This window comes from Rattus norvegicus, chromosome 1 (assembly GCF_021556685.1).
Source record: "Rattus norvegicus strain SHRSP/BbbUtx chromosome 1, alternate assembly SHRSP_T2T, whole genome shotgun sequence".
In the NCBI taxonomy this organism is placed as follows: Eukaryota; Metazoa; Chordata; class Mammalia; order Rodentia; family Muridae; genus Rattus; species Rattus norvegicus.
The window spans coordinates 64969846-64989020 of record NC_141534.1 but is presented as its reverse complement, the minus strand read 5'-3'; the positions used below and the strand labels follow the sequence as shown (position 1 = coordinate 64989020).

Here is a 19175-nt window from a genome sequence, read left to right as displayed (position 1 = left end):
CCAGCAATGACCATGGAAGTGATGATGATGGTTGATCACCCCAACATCATCTCGATTCTTCAAGTAATTTAGACCAAAACAATACATCTATTCATGGAGCTGGTTGAAGGGCAACAGCTTTACAAATACACCCAAAAGTATGGCTACCTAGAGCAAGGCAAGGCCAGCAAAATATTGTGTAAATAATAGCTGTGATGAGCTACTGCTATGGGCACACAATATTTCACAGGCACCTAAAGCCAAAGAATATTGTGTTGTACATCAATGGGAAAGTCAAAATTACCAACTTTGGCCTTAGTATCCCATTCCAATCAGGGTAAATGATGAACCAGCACTGCAGTACTTATACTTTTTGTGTTCCTGAACTCTTCTTTGGCAAATTTTATGACGTTCCAAAGAACTAAATTTGACGCTTAGGTGGAGTTTTATATTTCATGGCAGTCAGAAAGTTTCCATTTGACTCTCTCTTCATTCTAGAGTTGAGAAGACAGGTTGTAGCAGGAGTGTGTGGTGCCTCTGGTGTGGTGTCAGAAGGACCTACTTAGCCTCCTAATGACAGTCAACCCTAGATATAGGCCAAAAGTCACTGTGGTCATGATGCAACCCTAGTTCAACTAAGGCTAGACGCAGTTCCCAAATCCCTATGAGCAACTGATCCCCCTCAGGCCAGACCCTGTAAGTATAAGAGCAATGGAATATATAGGATTCCAAGTGCTGGAAACTAAGGACACTTCAACTGAACAAAATTATAACCAGACCATGGCATCCTACTTCCTTCTGCAAAGGCAGGAAGTTCACAGGCAAGACAGCACAAAATAGGCTTGGACAGTCAGCACAGTGGAGGTGTGGGGAAAAAGCAGGTGCTAAGACAGTGGATGTCCTGCTACAGTGGCCTCCAAGTCCTTAAGAGGAAGAAGCACTTATGCCATCCAATAATGACCACGGCAATGATGACAATTGTGGTTAACCACTCCAACATCATCTTCAATAATTGAGACGAAAACAAGTAGATACCTTGTCATGGAGCTGTGTGAGGTTCAATGTCTTCATAAATGTATCTGAAAGTATGGCTACATAGTGAAAGACAAGGCATGGGAAATACTTATGCAGATATTAGCAGCCTGGATCTACTGTCAGGGGCACAGAATAAATACAGGACTTCAAAACAAATAAAATGGTGGATAAGAACAATAAAGTCAAAATCATCGACACTGGCCTTAGTACCCAAGACAAACCAGAGCAAATGCTGAACCTGTACTACGGTGCTAACACTTTTGATGCCCCTGAACTCTTCCTGGGTTATACTTATGATGGTCCAAAGAACCACATATGAATGTTAGTCTTACATTTTATGGTACCTGAAAAATTTACCTCTGTTTTCATATAAGAGCTGAAAAGACAGGTTGTGGCAGGTGTGCATCTTGACCACTGTGGGGTGTCAAGAGAGCTAGATGACCTGCTTAGCATTTAATAACAGTCAAACCCAGAAATATCAGTCATAGACATGATAATGCACCCCTGCTTCAAAGAAGATTGGGAGCGTTTCCCAAATCCCTATGAAGAAATGATACCTCTCAGGCCACACCCTGGAATTTTGGAAGTAGTGCAACATGTTCCATTCAAAACACAAGACATAAAGATTCTTTACATCAAAGAAAGTCTAAGCGGATCATGGCATCCAACTGCTTACTGGAAGGACAGGCTATTCTGATGCCTGGCTTCATACCCAGGCTCAGACAGTGAGTCTAGTAATGGCTCCATTCCCTACCCTTAATGATTATGCTGCTGTCCCTCTAGGACTGGACTGCAGAGGAGTGGAAGCCAACCCACCATTGACACATTGGACTTGTCAACCCCATGGCCTCATTTATGCCTTTGTCTATATTCTAGTCATAGAGCTTTCAGAAGAACCAGTGGGACTGGCTTTCTTCACAGGCCACTACAGATGACCTGGACAAAACATACATGCCAGAGTGTCTTCTTCCTTCATTCAACAAGCAGCCTCAGGCTGAACAGAAGCATCAATGAGAACACAGAAGACAACCTATTATCTCTCTGTGCATGAGGAGAGGGCGAGTCTGTCCCCATCAGTGGCTGGCTAAGAGGATTCAAGGGATGGTCCAAGAAATTAGGAATATCCAAATGAAGCAGTGTTCCTGTGCTCAATCAAGCAAGAAAACTCTCCTGGGCAGGACAGTGTCTCTCCTGAGAAATGAGGGCTGGAGACAGCATCCAAAAAATAAGCGGCAGGCAGGCAAGGACAGGTACCTTTGTGCTTTGTTCTACCCAGTTTGCTCTGTGTTGCTTAGCTCTGTCTCTGGTATCCATTTCTGCAAAATCGTTTCTGTCTTAACTTTTTAAGTACTGTATCATTCTTCCGCCAATTCTTCTCCCTCTTCTAGATTTCTCCTCTTCCGAACAAGGACTCAATATGACTGATGTGTACCCCAGACTTCAGAGTTGTCCTGTTACCCCATGCCTTTACCAGGACGGTATCACCACCAAAAGGAAACGGTTCCCACAAGGTGAGGTCTAGAGGCCTATGGATTCATGCAATCTTCTAGGGGCAACTGATCCTTGCACATATGGCAATTAATCACAAGCGATTTGGAACAAATTCTTATTTTGTCAAAAGTAACATCATTCTCCATTAAGCTTCAAAATAACCAGCAAAGCCTTGTAATAAGTGATAGTGGTGTTGATAAAGCAGTGCAGCACCCGTGACATTGTAGGTCCTTCAACAGTGGAGGCACTGAGAGACATTGTAGTTCGTGCAACAGTGGAGGCACTGAGATAGCGAAGGTCCTTTTACATTCAAGATCATGCAACAGTGGAGGTCCTGAAAGAGTGGGCGTCCTGAGACATTGGAGATGGGATTGGTACAGTGGAGGTCCTGAGACAATGCAGGTGTTGCAAGAATGGATGTCCTGCAACAGTGGAGTTCCTTGCACAGTAAAGGTCCTGCAATAGGGGTTGTCTTTAGACAGAGGAGGTCCTGCTACAGTGGAATTCCTGTGATAGCTGAAGTTTTGAGACAATGTCAGACCAGGCACAATGGAGATGCTGTGCCAGGAGAGGTTCTACACAAGTCGAGTTGGTGATAGAGTGGATGTTCTAAGACAGTGGAGATCTGGTGACAGTGGAGGTCCTGCACTATTGGAGGTTCTGGAACAATCGAGGTCCTGAGACAGTGCAGTTGCTCGGACATTGGAGTTTATGCACCATTGTAGGTCATGTGAGAGTGGAGGTGCTGGGACAGTAAAGGTGATGGGACAATGGAGGTCCTGTGACTGTTTTGGTGCTGCGATATTGGAGATCCTTCATCAGTTGAGGTCCTGGCACATTTGAGGTCCTGAAATATTGGATGTCCTGCATTATTGGAGGTCCTCAGTCAGTGGAGATGGGCCTGGGACAGCTGAGATCTGGTAAAAATGGGGGTGTTTCCACACTACAGGTCATGCAACAGTAAATGTCCTGATACAATGCAGTTGTTCCAACACTGTAGGTTCTGCAATAGTTGGTTTGCTAGAACAGTGAAAGTGGAGATCCTGCATCAACAGAGGTCCTTTGACAGGGAATGCCCTGCAACAGTGAACATCCTTCAACATTGGAGGTCCTGCAACAGTGGATGTCATGAGTCAGTGCCATTGAACTGACGGTGGAGGTCCAACAACAGAGGAATTATTGTGCCAGTAGAGGTCCTGCAAAAGTCTGGCTGCTAAAAGAGTGCATGTTCTAAATTGGAGGTCCTGCAACAGTTAAGGTACTGCAACAGTCTAAGTATAGATACTGTGCATATCCTGTGCTAGTAGAGGTCTTGCACATTGGTGTTGCTCACCGTGAAGTTGATGAGACACTGAAGGTCCTGCCACAGTGGAGGTCCTTATAACAGTTGAGGTCCTGCAACAGTGGAAAAGCAGTGTCAATGGATAACCTGTGCCAGTAGAGTTCCTGCTGCTTGGAGGTCCTGAGAAAGTGGAAGGGCTGAGACAATGGAGGTCTTTTGACAATGCAGGTCCTTATAACCATGATATAGGAGGTCTTGCGACAATAGAGGTCCTTGAAACAGTTGAAGTGCTGTGACAGTGGATGTTCAGGGACAGTAGAATTCCTGTGCCAGTAGAGATCTTGCAGTTTGGAGGTACTGAGTCTGTGGAGTTTCCTGACAGCCGAGGTACTACCACAGTGGATGTCCTGTGACAAGGGAGTTCTTAGGGTAGTGCAGGTTCTGGGACAGTGGAAGTACTGCTACAATGGTTATCAAAATGCATGGAAAGAAGCAGCAAGGATGCCACCCAGACCAGACCATGGCAAATATAATGAAGATATTAATCCACCCCAAATTCATATTGCTTCACCAAGGAATTGAGTCTGAGACACGTCTACCTTCCCATGGAGCTCTTTGAAGTTCTACAGCTTTACAAATTCATCTGAAAGTCTGTGATAGTGGAGGCCTTAGACAATGTAAGACCAGCCACAATGGAGATCCTGTTCCAGTAGAAGTTCTGCAAAAGTCTAGTTGGTGATAGAGTGGATGTCCTGAGACAGTGGAAGTCTGGTGACAGTGGAGGTCCTGCACCATTAGAGGTTCTGGATCATTCGAGGTCCTGAGACATGCAGGTGCTCAGACAATGGAGTTCCTGCAACAGTGTAGGTCCTGTGAGAGTGGAGGTGCTAGGAAAGTGAAGGTGATGGACAGTGTAGGTCCAGTGTAGGAATATTGTGTTCCTACAACATTGGAGGTCCTGCAACAGTTGAGGCTCTCATACCGTGCAGTTCTTCCAACTTTGGAGGTCATGCAACTGAACAGGTCGTGGGAAAATTGAGGTTCTGAGACAGTAAGGGTGTTGGGACAATGGAGGTGCTATGTCACCTGAGGTCCTGGGACATTTGAGGTCCTGCAATATTGGAGGTCCTAAGACAGTGTAGATGACCTTGGAATAGTTGAAGTCTGGAATAAAGGGAGGCTCTGCACCAGTAAATGTCCTGAGACACTGGAGATCCTGCAGTTTGCCTGGACAGTGAAGGTCCTACAAAAGTGGAGGTCCTGTGACAATGGAGGTCATGAATCGATGCATTGGCACTGACCGTAGAGAGCCAGCAGCAGTGGACTGTCTTTGCCAGTAGAGGTCCTGCAAGATTCTAGCTGTTGTGAAAGTGGATATCCTACAACATTGGAGAGCTGGCATTAGTGAATGCCCTGAGACAATGGAGATCCTGCAGGAGTTGGTTTGTTTGGACCGTGAAGGTGCTACAAAAGTGGAAGTCTTGCGTCAGTGGAGGGGCTTGGCAAAAATGGATGTGCTGCCACACTACTGGTCCAGCAACAGTGAATATCATGAGACAGTGCATTTGCAGTGACAGTGGAGCTCCAGCAACTGTGGAATTTTTGTGCCAGTAGAGGTCCTGCAAATTCTAGCTGCTGAGAGGGTCTATGTCCTGCAACCTTGTTGGTCCTGCAACAGTTGAGGTACTGCAAAAGTGTAAGTCCAGCTACAGTGGATATCCTGTTATAGTAGAGGTCCTTTAAATTGACCTTGGTGAGACAGTGGACGTCCTGTGATAGTGGAGGTCCTATGACACTGGAGGGGCTGGAACACTGGAGGTCATGCCAAAATTGCAGTTCTTGTAATGGTTGCGGTGTTGTGACAGTGGAAATCTAGCGACAGTGGACATTCTGTAGGACAGTAGAGGTCCTACAATATAAAAGTCCTTGGACAGTGGAGGTACTGACGCACTGGAGGTCCTGTGAGAACGGAGGTTCTTATAACAGCTGTGACACTGGAAGTACAGAAAATGTAAATGTCCTCTGATAGGAGAGCTCCAACAAACTGAAGTTGCTGAGAGACAGGAGGTCCTCCAACAGCAGCGGTCCTAAGACAGTAGAGATCCTGTAACAGTGGAGAGGCTGAGACCCTGGAGGTCCTTTGACAGTGGACTACTTTGTAACAATAGACGTGCTATGACAAGGGGGTTGTACAATAGTAGAGGTCCTTGTTATAGTTGAGGTACTCCAACAGTGGAAGTTTAGGGACAGTGACTTCCAGTGCCCATAAAGGTCTTGCAATTTGGAGGGTCTGAGACAGAGGAGTTGCCTGACCACAGACGCCCTACCACAATATTGGTCCTTTGACTGTGGAGGTCTTGGGATAGTTCAGGTGCTGGGACAGTGGGAGTTCTGCTACAGGGGTTATCAAAGTGCATGCAAAGAAGAAGCAATGGTGCCAGCCAAACATGACCATGGCAAATATAATGAAGTTTTTCATCCACCCCAACATCATCTTGCTTCTCCAATTGAGTCTGAGACAATTCTAATAACTTATCGTGAAACTGGTTGAAATTTTAAAGCTTTACAAATACATCTGAAAGTCTTTCCACCGAGAGGAGGAAGGAGCCAAGGAAATATTTAGGCAAATATTAGCAGGCTTTATCTATGGCTATGGGCACTGTATAAGTTCACAGTGACCTTAAACCAGATTATATTTTGTTAGAGAAGAACAGAAAAGTCAAAAGCATCGACTTTGGCCTTCAACTCAAGACAAACCTGGGCAAATGCTGAACTGGCAGCATGTTGCTTACCCTATTGATGCACCTGATCTCTTCCTAGGACAACTTTATGATGGTGCAAAAAAAAAAAAAAAACAACGTATGGATCTTAGGAGTAGGCTTATATTTCACTGTTGTATTTGACTCTGTTGTCATACAACAGTTCAGAAGACAGGTTGTAGCAGGTGTGTACCCTGTTCACTGTGGGGTGTCAGAAGAGGCAGCTTAGCCTCTTAATAAAAGTCAATCCGAACTATGGGCTGACAGTCACAGAGGTGATGATGTACCCCTGGTCAATGAAAACTGGAAGAGGTTCACAAATCCTTATGAAGAAGTGATCCCTCTCATGCCAGATACTCCAAAAGAGGAAGAAACGTAATATATTGAGGTTTGAGGTAAAATTTTATAGATTCATTGCATCAAAAAAGGTATAACCAGAATATGGCATCCTATTGCTTAATGTAACAGCAAGTTATACACAGGAATTGCTTCACAACACAGGCTCAGCAGCTTTGTCCAGTTACGGTCCCATTCTCTACCCTTGCTGATTTCCCTCTAGGACTAAATAGGAACAGAAGTGAACACAACATAGACACATTGTTCTCCTCATCTTCCAATGGCCTAGTGTCTCCCTATGATCATAAGGCTAGTCAAAGAGGAAGCAAAGAGCCATTGGGCATGCCCTTCTTCTTTTCAGGACACTCCCGACAACACCCACAGTGAACAAAGCATACATACACACCAGAAGTGTCCTGTGTCTTCACTCAACCATTAGCCACACTTAGAAGAGCTGTAGCAACGAGAAAACAGAAGACAACCTACTTTCCTGCTGTCTCTCAGCAGAGAGCAGGACATTCCCCAGCTGGGGATTTCCCAGAGGCATTAAAGGATGAACCAATTACAATGGGGAAATTCACTGATGAAGTTGTGTGGCTGCTTTCCTTCAAGAATAAAACCTTACAAGGGGGTGGAGGAAGAGTTTTCTCCCAGAAATGAGGCCAAGGGAGATTGTCCAGAGAACACGCAGATGGCAAAACCCACGTGCCTTTGTACTTTGTCCTTCCCAGTTTGCTCTGTGCTCATTCTTCCTCTGGCTCTGTTTTCCTGTTCCCCATAATTCTTACCTTCTTATATCCTCTAAGTATTTTATGATTCTTCCCCCAACCCAAGCCTTCTCCCTCTTCTGGATTTCTTCTCTTCCCAGCAAGGACTCAATATGACTGCTGTGTAGCCCACTCTAGAGCGTGGTGCAGCTGAATGCATCCATTCACCTGAAGTTTATCACACTCTAAAAACACCAGCTTCCACAAAGTGAGGTGGAGAGTGGTATGAGCTCATGAAATCTTCCATAGGTTAGTGGTCCTAGCACACACGGCATTTATCACAAGAGCTATAGAACAAATTCTTATGCTTTCAAAAGTAGCATCACATTTCATTCAGCCTCAAATATAATAACCAGCAATGACTTTGAAAAATTGAAATTACAGTTGCTGCAACAGTGCAGATCCTGTGAAGAGGTAGGTCCTGCAACAGTGGAGACACTGAAATGGCGCCGGTTCTGTGACAGTGAAGGTCCTTTGAAAGTGGAGGCACTGAGATCGTGGAGGTCAATCTACCTACAGGGGAGCTGCTGCACAATTGAAGGTTCTGCTACAGTGGAGGTCCTGCAAAATTGGAATTGCTGATACAGGGGTATTCCTGTCACTGTAGAGATCCTGTGGCAGTGAAGTTGCAGCATCATGGGAGATCTTGCTTCAGTTGATGTCCTGAAACACTGTAGTTGCTATGGGTGGTGCTACGACAGTGGAATTCCTGGGATAGTGGAGGTGATAGGACAGTGGGTGTCCTGAGACAGTTGTAGTGCTCCTACAGTGGAAGTCCTGTGACAGTGGAGGTCCCGCAATAGTAGTGTTGCTTGGACAGTCCAGTTCTTGGACAAAGGAGGTCCTGTGACACTTGAGATGCTGAGACTCTTGAGCTCCTGAACAGTAGAAGTGCTGTGATAGTTGAAGTGTTGAGACACTTGTGGTCCTGTAACAGTGGAGTTGACACACAGACAGTGGACTTCCTGAGGTAGTGGTGGTGCTTAAACAGTGGATGTCCTGTGACAGAGGAGGTCCTGCAATAGAGGAAGAACAATATATGCTGGCTGATGACCCAGAGCTTCCAGAAAATAGACCACCAACCAATATATATCAGAGGATGGCATTATTTGAAACCAAAGGGGTGGAAGGCCCTTGGTCCTGTGGAGATGTGATGCTCGAACGTAGGAGGAGGCTGGGGTGGTGGGTTTCGAAAAGTTGGGTGAGTTGAGGAGCAGCATCATAGTGGCACAATGGAGGGAGGAGGGAGGAGATGTAGGAGTGGGCATTTGTGGATTGGCACCTAGAACGTGGGACATCATTTGAGATGTTAAAAACAGTGGAAATGATAAGGTTTACATTGTCTGACCCAAACCTAAGGGATACTACATGAGGAACACAAAAACCTACAGGTGCTCACCAACAATCAGATAAAATTTGGCCTTTGGCGGCATACTCCAAAGAAACTATTCCAAGATCACTGTTTTTTGTTTTTTCAAACAAAGTTTAAAACTCCTAAGTGTACTCTCAAATCTGCCCTAATTTGCATAAATCGGTCAAAACTGTTGGCTTTGTAAACACTTCTATCTTGTCCCAATAGTCACATGCTGGTCATCCCAACAACATGATACTTGTCAAGGTGGGAGTCAATCAACATGGGATCCTTGTTCCAACTCGGCATGCAGACCCTCAGCTCACCTTCTCTCTCTCTCTCTCTCTCACACACACACACACACACACACACACACACACACACACACACACACAGGAGAGAGAGAGTGACAGACAGACAGACAGACAGACACACAGACAAAGATTCACAAACACATGCACACACACACAGAGACACACACACCCATGAGAGAGTGATAGATCGAAAGTGAGGTAGAGAGAGAGAGAGAGAGAGAGAGAGAGAGAGAGAGAAAGAGAGTTCTTATCATCTACTTTCTAATGCATATTGTGTGCTCTTTGAGTTGAGCACAGAGACTTGCACATGTAAACCAGTCTTGTACACCGAGGAATATTTTCTGATCAGTATTTTCTCTTCTTCATGCAGTTCTTAAATGATCTTTAAGAGAGTGTAGGGCATTGACCTACCATGAAATCTTGGACGTAAAGGTACATTTTAATACAAAGCTTACATATCACTTACAGATGACTCTAGTAGGAAGTACATTAAGTTCAGAATCATTCAATCAGAGACCCTTAATGTATATACCCCATTCTCACTGCCTTCACCTAACCTCATGTTTGGACCACTGTTCCTAGCTGGAGATTCCTGTTTATCTCCCAGAATAAAAGGGAGGCTCCATGCTTAAGTGGAACAGGAGATTCAAGGTGGGACTGTTGGGTGACATTACAGTGAACACCAGGGACTGCGCCACAGAGGCGGGTAGTGGCCCTTTCTTTCCTCCTGGGGAATCATTTTCTACATTGTCCTGAGAAGGGAAGGATCCTCTCATTCTAGCAGATATTCTGGATGACACAAGGAATGTGAATAGATTATGAGATCACTTTTCCACATTTCTTTCTGAGGCAGAGACCCTTGAGACCCTTGGCTCAGGAATAACAGTTCCAGATAGCAAGGTGAGGTCAGTGTGGGCCCTGTGTTCACCTATGAATAGTTATTTATGTTAATCACCAAATCTTTGAAACTTACAGCATGTGAGAGAAAAGTGTCCCAGGAGTCTCAGCTAAAACTAATCAGTGAGTTTTTAAGAACAAGAACAAGTAGGAAATTTAAATTCATGTGATTGCTACAAATAAAGCAAGACACTGTCACTAGATCACCTTTGTGTAAGGGCCCTGACGACATACACAACTTAAGATGTGAAGTGCTCAGCTAGCAAGCTTCGTGGCATGAACCCAAGGCACAGTTTCTCTGTGTCTCATCACCTCTGAAGCATGGTCCACAAACAATGGCAACAAACCTTCTCTTCCTCAGAGTTCAAGTTACCTTTACTGTTAGTGATAGTTTCACAGTTAACTAACCTCTACTGGATAGACAGCTTTGACTAACCTTCTCTGAGCTTCTCCCAACCATGTACAGATGGTACATCCCTCTGCACATGAGGCCTGTTCCTCTCAGGCCTGCTGGTCTCCTTCCCAGAATAGAAACTGGATACCTTTCAAGCCTACATTCTTAAGTCATCTATCAACTTTGGGTACATGATAAGCACAACATGACATTGGGTGCCAAATAACACTTTCCTACCTGACAATGAATATGGTCCAGGGGTACCAAACATGGAAACTGGTCAGGTAAGGTCAGTTAACCCCCATGCTATCTCCATGTGGAGATGAAGATTGACACACCTTCCCAAGCAGACTTTCTCAGTTTTCTCAGCCCACACAGCAGTCCTTTGCTGAGCTTCCTTACTCCCAGTGACTGATGAGAGTACATGAGAAGATGCCTGAGTTCTGGAAAGCCCTGGGCCCCATGACCCACAGTAGCAGCAGCTTCTGATCACAGGTGATTTCAGGAACTGAAAATGCCTAATGTTCCTGTGTTGATTTGAATATGCTCAGCCCAGGGAGTGGGACTATTTGCAGATGAGCCCTCATTGGATAGGTGTAGCCTTGATTGAGGAAGTGTGTCACTGTAGATGTGACCCTTATGTTCCTTGTCCTAGCTGCATGAAAATCAGTTTTCTAGTAGCAGCGTTCAGATGATGATGTAGAACACTCAGCTCCTCCTGTACCATATCTGCCTAGATGCTGCCATGCTCCCACCTTGATGATAATGAACCAAACTGCTGAACTTGTAAACCAAACCCAAAGCAGTGTTCTTCTTATAAGATTTGCATTGGTCATGGTGTCTGTTAATAGCAGGTAAACCCTAAGTAAGTCACTTTCTACCACAGATTACGAGGTTAATTGAGTGATGTCTTCACCTGAGGAGACATGGCCTCTTATTAAGGTTCTAATCTCCTAAGTAATTGCAGGCTCTCTTCTGGCCTAGGCATTGGCTAAAATATTAATCTTCCCAGTGTCCTTTTCTCTGTAAACTATACATTTTGCATTTCTATTTGCCCCATTTGCTCTTTTTCATTGAAGTCCTATAACCTCAGTATAACAGAGGCCATACTGGGCTCTCTTCAAATTTTCATCGAAGAAATTTGTTTATTACTTTTTAATTTAGCCTCAGGTAGGTTTTTACGATGTGGGCTGAAGGAAGCCACATTTTTGTAAAAGCATCATACAAATTATCCCAGGCCAGTTACAAATATTATTGCCTTCTGAATCTCCTTGTCCTGTGCTTCCACATTCTGGATAGGTCTTGGCACTCCTGACTCCCAAGCTCCTGCCAGTATACCCCATTAAACTAGAAGTGGCACTGGGCCACTTCTAGTTCAAAGTTCTGAATTCTTGCATATTTTCCAAAACAAGTAACAAGCACAAACTGGCATGGTCAGGTATCACGGAGCAAGAGTCCGCTCTATCACATCCCCTTCTGCATTAGTTACATTTGTATTTCTGTGACAGAAATGCCATGAGCACAGCAAACTATAAAACATGTAGGCGATTAGTGATCCTATTTCACAGACCACCTGTTACACCTAAACGGTGGAAGGAGCAGGAAGCAGAGGACTCACATCTGGAATCACAAGTACAAAGCAGAGAGTGCACAGGGAGTGGTGCAGAGCACTAAAACCTCAAAGCCCAGCCCCACTGGCATTCTTTCTCCAGCAAGGGCACACCTCCTGAGTCTTCCCAAACAGAGTCAGCAACTGGGAAAGGAGTACTCAAATGCCCGAGACAGTGGAGGATAGCTCATGCAAAATGTCATGATGATTCAGGAATTCGAATCAGTAACAGAGAGAACCTTCACTCTGGGTCAATGTGTGTTGCTGCAAAGCCAGCAAGCTGCTCTCCCTCCTCTTGAACATAAGATGTGGATTAAGTAAAAATGTAAACAAGCATCTCCATGGAAAATCAACAGCCCTGTTAATCTGGTCATACTTATAGGATAAGTCCAGAGGTGCTGGATACTGAAATCACAGAAGAAGCCAACACAAACTCAAACCGTTTAGTCTATAGGAATAAAAATACCACAGAAGCCAAAATGGGTAACGATATGGAGCAAACGCTCACTCACTCAGCAGATAAAATTACACCTAGCCCTTACTCACAGACCTACTTCATAAACAGTGTACATTCTGCTGGTGCCTACTCAACACAATCCTAAATGCTGCAATCAAACCAAATGGTTTCTTACATTGTTGAGTATGACTTTAAAACACTAAAGTACTCTGAAGGAGGTTAATGGAATCTTCTCAGGGCCTGTGGAGGTTGGCTGAGGGAGTGCAGATTAACAAAGCAACACAACCCAATTTCCCCACCAGCAAGCAGAAACCGGCCTGATGTCAGTTGCCAATTCCTGAGGGTTTAAGAGAAGCCTACAGACTGGAAGGACTGAGGTAGGTGAGATTAAAGTACAGTTACACTAATTGCTCACTTGACGAATCAGAAGGGTAGAAACTGGAAAGTGCTCTGTGTGTGTGTGTGTGTGTGTGTGTGTGTGCGTGTGCGTGCGTGTGTGTGTGTGTGTGTGTATGTTCCATGCATGTGTTTCTGTGTGAGTGTGGTTGGGTTGTTGCTGTTGTGTGCTTAATTTGAGACAGAGTGTTACCACAAACTGAAGCTGTCCTAAAACTCACCCTGTACACAAGGGTGGTTTGGACAGTATAGAGACCTTCTCTCTCATGAAAGGGGGATTAATGATGTGTAGCACAAGCTATGTGTGAATGTAAATTTCAAAATCTGAAGATTTTATAAATCTCCTTTGGCTTGCTTTAACAATGCTGGTGATTATAGCAATACATGGTACACTGAGGACAGAACAGAATATATAGTGTGAGCTTTTGAGATGGTTCAGAGGTGAAAGGAATAGCTGATGATCTGAGTTTAGTTCCAGAGGCACTGTTAATAATCAAACACAAATGTAGCCAACTTTTATCCTGTGTAAAAATCAGTCAGGGCATCCAGTCATCTAAAGTCTGGAAGCTGGGGAAGGGAACATGGAGAATTAATATCCTAGTAAGATCACCATTGGAAGGGGAAGCCCTGGGTCCTGCTAAGACTGAACCCCCAGTGAACTAGATTGTTGGGAGGAGGGCGACAAGGGGGGCAGGATGGGGAGGAGGGAAGGGGATGTTTGCACGGAAACTGGGAAAGGGAATACTGGAAATGTATATAAAAATTACTCAAGTCAATATACATATATATATATATATACATATATATACATACATATATATATATATATATATATATATATATATATATATATACACTGAGGTCAACCCTAGATAGGGCATAGAGCAATCCATACATGATGGGATTCAACGGGGTGTTTTATGAAAGAGCTCTTTCCCAGGAGCACACATGTGTGTCAAGGCCTCCCTTCCAGCTAGGCCTTTGGAATCTCCAGTGCTAAACACTGTCTCTTCCTTTGAAGAAGTGAAACATAATAAAAATTCACACTTCACAGTACAGTGAATAGCAGTAATCGCGAAAGGTGTAAATAGAACTGATGAGTACCAGAGTATGTGGATTGATGTTATATGAAATGTGTTTGGATGCCGTGCAGTATCCTCTTCCATGTACCTACATACTGAGCAACGACCCTGTACAATTTCTCTCTAGACAGAACCATCTGGAATTCACTCACTGAGGGACTTATGCCCTGGAGTGGCAGCTACAGGTAGGACTTGTGCAACCATGTCACGAAGCGAAGAGACAGAGATGCATGGATTAAATGGAGAGAAGCAGATTGGAATGGTGGAGAGGCTAACCTGCCAACAACTCCAAACCCCCAGCAGGATGACAATGGAGAACAGCGAGCAGTTTCCCAGCCAGCCTCACTCTCCATAGCCAGACTTCTTCCAGTCCTTCCATTTTCCCAAGGAAAGAAAAGTTCAAAAAGCAGGGACAGGGAAAGAAAAACTGCTCTACTCCCAGGAGCCAAGGGCAAACCCCCTGGCACCTCCCTGTCTGAGCCCATAAGCAGCCACAGCCCAGTCCTGGGATCATCTCTAGAGGCTCAGGGACCCAGGCAGATGAGCCCTTGAATCACAAAGGGTTCCACTACAGCATTCTATGGGTGTCAGTCCTGAGTCCCTGAGCCTGAGGTGCTCTGCACAGCTATTCAGAGAAGCCTTCTCCTGATCTCTGTACAAAGATCTCTGTGTTGGATGTCAGAGGAGAGTGTCCACCCAGCATGGGTTGGGGCTCTGGCCCTCTAATCTGTTGGTCCATGTTAACTTCTCCACAGAGAAAGCTTATGAGCTTTGCTGATGCATCCATTAGGCGTTTGGGGGATTCAAACTCAAGTCTCTGACTAGTCCTGCAGCTTTGTCTCAGGTGTTTGATGATAACCTAGAGCCTTTCTGAGGACTTATGAGAACAGTGTCCTCTTGATGGGTCAGTTTAGAAACAGCTTTGTCTTTAAAAAAAGAAAACTATACCATCAGTTTGAGGCTAATCCTTCAGAATTCAAAGATAACGTGACACCCTGAGTGTAAACATGAGGACTTTTTAGCAGGATGCAGAGTAAGCATTCAAAACAGAGAACTATGGACAGCTAAACATCTTACAGGGTTTTATTTCTAACAGCCTAAAGTCTTTCCATAGCCCATAGAAGCCACGGTCTCAGAGTCCTTCCCAACCATGTCATGACAGGTCCTATTGTGACCTCATGAGGAGTGATTGTGAGGTGGCCCAGCAAACACATATTAAGCTGTTGCCAGGCCTGGAATTCTTTGAGTGCTTTGAGAGGAGGTGTGGAGTGGAGCCCTCTGCGACTTGGTTGTATCTAGTGAGCTGTGTGTGGTTGTATCGAATTTTACTGTACTGTGTATATGTGTATGTATCAGTGTGTGTAAGAGAGTGTGTGTTGACAGATTGGCCTGTGTGTGAGTGCGTGTACACTTTTGCCTGTGTGTTTGTCAGTATATGTAGGAGTGTGTGAGTTTACAGGTTTTTATGTGTGTATGTGTTTGTATGTGTGTATGTCTTCTTGTGCGTATGTGTATCCCTGTGTGTATGTGTGTATGTGTCTGACGTGTGTTTTTTCAGCTTTGCTTGTGTGTAAGTATGCGTGCTTTGTGTGAATCTGGGTGTTTGTAAGAGTTTGTGTGAGTATAAGTTCACTTCTGTGTATTTCTGTGTGTGTTCCTGTGTGTGTGCCTGTGCCTGTGTGAGTGCCTGTGTGTGTGTGTGTGCGTGTGTGTGTGTGTGTGTGTCTGTGTGTGTCTGTGTGTGCACGTGCCCATCCCCTTTTGCCCCTTGTATCTATATTACCTGCACCTCAGTGCAAGAGAGTGTAGAGGCCAGAAGTCACCCCGGCTGCTGTTCCTGAGGTAGGTTCTCAACCTTATTTTCAAGACAGGCTCTCTCACTGGCCTGCAGCTGCCCAAGTATCTGGGTTGGCTGACCAGTCGCTCCCAGGCATTTGGTATGCCAACCCCATAATATCAGTTTAAAGGCCTATGTAGATGGCTGGCTGCCTATTTCTTGATTGATTGATTTTTGGATGACTTCAAGAGAAAGAATTAGGTCACATATTGCCACGCCACTGGCTATTTCCTTATTGGGGTTTTGTTTTTTGTTTTATTTATTTATTTATTTTTTATGGATTGCTGGTTTCATTTTTTAGTGGTTTTTATGTTCTCACATGCTATATTACTGCTTTGATTATTTACGGTTCTGCAGTCGGATGATTAACTCTATCTCCATTTTCAATGTCCTGCGGTTTCATCCTTTTACATTATTCCTGTTTCTCTATTTATTGAGTACAAGCAATCATTGGCTTAGACTTGATACAAATTTGCCCTTTGTGACACTTTGACTCTTCGGCCTTTGTTTAAGGTTTACTGTTCACTGATAATTAACTGCCTTATTCCTTGTGGTTGGTTAATTTTAATTTTCAGTATTTTTCTCTGGAGAGTTGTGGATTTTTGTGGATCACTAGGTCCTGAAATTCAATGGAGTTTTCCCTTAAGTGTTGGCTTTTTATATTTGTTTGTTTTGTCTTATACTAATTCTTTCTCCTCTCGTTTCTTTCATCTGTTTTTTTTTTCTTCAATGAACATCTATTCATAGTATTGACCATCTTTGGCCGCCCAATCCTATTGTAGTATGACGATTTTTATTTTCATCATTGCATTTAGTATGTGTGTGCTCTTGGCTTTCTCTTTTGGGGTTGGTTATTTGGGTGGCTTTTACTTATGACTCTTCATATTTTCCCCTTAACTTTTTCATAATTTTGCTCTATTTTTCTAGTCTAGTTTTTACTTTGTCTTTGTTTGTTTTTTTTTTTTTCTTTTGTTTGTTTCTTTTAGGTACCACAAGTGTAATTTTAGCTCCTATATTGCTCCATCTTTTTCATTATTTGATTCCATTTTTGTTATTTTTAGGTAGCATTAGTACTGATAAAATGCCTACAGAGACTGAGGAGGAGTTACCAACCCCTACACCCGAGCCCAGTATCTCTGAGGAGGGCAACTTCCATTCCCAATACCAAGTATTGGGGACAATTGGGCAAGGGGGCAACGCCAAAGTCCTCCTGGCCCACCACCGGCTCACAGGAACCCCGGTGGCTGTCAAAGTTCTGCGAAAGGACAAGCAGTGGTTCCAGCCAGCCATGATGGAAGCAAACATAATGAGAAAGATCAACCACCCCAACATAGTGTCTCTCATACAAGTTATTGAAAAGGAAACGAGAATATACCTCATAATGGAGCTGGTGGAAGGCCAAGAACTCTACCAGTACATCAGAGAGTCAGGGCACATAGAGGAGGATGAGGCCCGGCAAATATTTGAACAGATATTGTCAGCAGTGAGCTACTGCCATGGAAAGGGGATTGTTCACCGAGACCTCAAACTGGACAATATAATGATTGATAAAAACAAAAAGGTCAAAGTCATCGACTTTGGGCTTAGCACCCAATTTCAACCTGGAAAACTGCTAAACCACCACTGTGGCACGTACTCTTTTGGTTCCCCTGAACTCCTCCTTGGCCATCAGTATAACGGGCCGAAGAATGATATGTGGATTATAGTAGTGGTCTTGTACTGTATGGTAGTGGGAAAGCTCCCATTTGATTCAGTGATCATCCAAGAACTGCAAAGACAAGTAGTGGCAGGGGTATATCCTGCTCCCTGTGGGGTTTCAAAAGAACTGGAGGACCTCCTTAGTAAATTACTGAGGGTAAATCCCAACTTTAGACCAACAGCAAGAAAGGCGATGAAACACCCTTGGTTCAAAGAACACTGGAACGGATTGATAGGTCCCTATGAAGAAATGCTTCCCCTCACACCAGACCCGGCCATTTTGGATGCCATGAAAAGCATTGGATTCCAAGCCTCTGTAGTAAAACACTCTTTAAAACAAAGAAAATATAATGAGGAAATGGCAACTTATTTCTTTCTACAAAAGCAGGCTCTCCAGGGGGATGGCTGCACAGCCCAGGCACAGCAAATGAGTCCCGTTGCAGCACCATTCCCTAGCCTTGATCCTGCTGCTGCTTTTAGATTAGAACCAAAGAGGAGTGGAAGCCTGCCAGTCCTTGGCACCTTGCGGGTGTCATCCTCCCATGGTCACGTATCTCACTATGGCCAGAATGCTCATCCAAAAGGAGGCAAAAGATCCACTGTGGCTGGTCGTCTCAGGCCTCTACCGATGACACCTACACAGGACCACTATCACAAATGTGCCGTGAGTGTCCCATGCATTCAAACAACAAGCATCTTCACTGAGAAGAGTAGCAATAAGGAAATCAAAGAAGACAACCCACTCTCCCACAGAGCCCCATTAGAGGATAAGCCCATCCCCAGCAGGGTCCGGCACAGAGGTTTTAAGGGGTGGACCAGGAATATAGCAAATGCCCTGATAAAGCTGTGTTGCTGCATGCCAAGGAGAAAGAAACCTCGCCTGGGGCAGAACAGAATCTCCCCCCAGAAATGAGCCACAGGGAGAGTCCAGAGAACAAGCAGCAGGCATAGCCCAGGTACCTTTGTGCTTTGTCCTTTTCAGTTTGCTCTATGCTGGTCCTTCCTCTGTCTCTGGTTTCCATTTTCCCCACAATTCTTACCTTGTATCTGCTCTAAGTTCTTTATGAGGTTTCCCCAACACCAAGCCTTCTCCCTCTTCTTGATTTCTCCTCTTCCCAGCAGGGACCCAATAGGATTGATGAGTTCCACACTCTACAGAGTTTTCTAGTTGGCACATCCCTTCAGATGGACTCCAGCTCCCCCTTAGGCCAATAGCTCCCACAGGGTGTGGACAAGAGGTTCATGGGCTCATGGACTCCTCCAGGGGCTACTGATCTTTTCACATGTGGTCATCAATCACAAGTGCTGCAGAACAGAGTCTTATGTTTTCAAATGTAACATCCCATTCCATTAAGCCTCAAAACTAATTAACAAGGTTTGTCATTGAATAAGTATCAACAACCTAGTTTGTGGGTTATAGTTGATGGTCAGAATCCTGCATGCATGCATATTGTTTTACATACTGTTTTTTTTTGTTCCTAAGACCTAGTG

General features: G+C 44.5%; 1 pseudogene; it reads left to right on the top strand.

Moving 5' to 3' along the window:
• The first annotated feature begins 1174 nt into the window (after positions 1-1174).
• Positions 1175-18597, top strand: LOC148007154 (sperm motility kinase Y pseudogene; annotated as a pseudogene).
• Positions 18598-19175: the final 578 nt, after the last annotated feature.